The sequence below is a fragment of the Pelophylax lessonae genome (assembly GCF_965119305.1).
Source record: "Pelophylax lessonae genome assembly, chromosome: 10".
In the NCBI taxonomy this organism is placed as follows: domain Eukaryota; kingdom Metazoa; phylum Chordata; class Amphibia; order Anura; family Ranidae; genus Pelophylax; species Pelophylax lessonae.
Genome location: NC_138777.1, coordinates 7329022 through 7330385, shown reverse-complemented (window position 1 = coordinate 7330385; position 1364 = coordinate 7329022). Strand labels below are relative to the sequence as shown.

Genomic DNA, 1364 nt, shown 5'->3' with positions numbered 1-1364 from the left:
GGTCTTTCCAGAGCTTTTTTTCTCAGAGAAAAGGTGCAGGAACTCCTCCCTTTTAAATCTTCTTATTTCCGCCCCCATACCCACCTTTGGGCAACATCCCTTGGTTCCGCCCCCTACCCGCCTCCGAGCAACACCCCTTGGATCTGCCCCCTACCCACCTCTGAGCCACTTCCTATGGTTCCATCCCCTATCCACCTCCCAGTACCGCCCATTTTTAGAGAATACAGAACCAAGTAACATTTTATGGTGATAAGTAATTTGTATGGAATTCGTCAACAACAAGAAAAGTAGGAAAGTAGATCCCTGCAGCCAGCAGCAATAGATTCTTCCCAACAAAAATAGATTTTTTTCCCCAGATAAAATGGATCCCAAGAACAGATTTGCCAGCATCAATAGACTCTCCAGCAGCCAACAACAATAGACCCCTCCCTCAACCATTTGTTCCCCCACCAACAATAGATCACCCCAGCAATAACAGATTGCCACAAAAAATAGATGCTCTCCAGCAACAATAGATTCCCCAACAGCCAGCAAGAACAGACCCCTCTCTCAACAGTAGATCCCTTCCAGCAACAACTAAACCCCACCAGCAACATAAGCCCCCCCAGCAGCAACAATAACCTCCATCATGCAAAAATAGATCCCCCTCCTGGAACAATAGAGCCCCCCAGCAGCCAGCATCAACAGACCCTCCAGCACCCCTTGCCAATACTTACATTCACTGCTGGAGGTGCCGGAACTGCGTTCCCCCGCGTTCCCGCTGAAAAAAAGCCCTGGGTCTCAATTCCTTCAGTCTTCTGATGGCGGATTTCACTGTGATGGCCGAAGTGGTGTTGTAGGTCCAGGCGCCTCCAGCTCTAATTTTCATGCAAGAACCGCAACGCTAGATTCCTACAACAGCCTTCCTCTTCATTTTGGTCTTGCCACAGAAGGAGCAGGTGTACTTGGTGTGTTGGCTAATTTCAATTTTCTTGACCATCTACCTTAGGGAAGCACCGTAACGGGTCCCATATTTACCCACAATGCCGACGTTCTTGGTGCGTTTGGCCATCTTTCTCCAGGACCCGAACGGAAAGGGCCAACCCCATGCTATTTTATTTACACTTCCTTGCTTTTTGGCTAGGAAAGTTGGAATTTAATTTGACAGATTTGTCTCGCATTGATTTTAGTAGGATTTGGGTTCAGCATCTGATTGTCTTTGAAGTTCACCAAGCCCTGCTTTTACCAAACCAAGGGCAGTTTGGCTCATCCCTTATTCTTGCGTACTGTGAAACTTGCTTGGATTAAGGATCCTTTTCAACTGCCTCTTCCATTTTCTGCTGCCAGCCCTGACCACTGCAAGCTTGGCATCCACCCAGTCACTA

At 47.9% G+C, this 1364-nt stretch overlaps 1 pseudogene across 1 annotated transcript; it reads right to left on the bottom strand.

Annotated features, from left to right (window-relative positions):
• Nucleotides 1-718: 718 nt before the first annotated feature.
• LOC309565565 (large ribosomal subunit protein eL43-like) lies at nt 719-1051 on the bottom strand (annotated as a pseudogene). The gene has a single exon. The product of its transcript is annotated as a large ribosomal subunit protein eL43-like (transcript).
• Between the last annotated feature and the right edge of the window lie 313 nt (nt 1052-1364).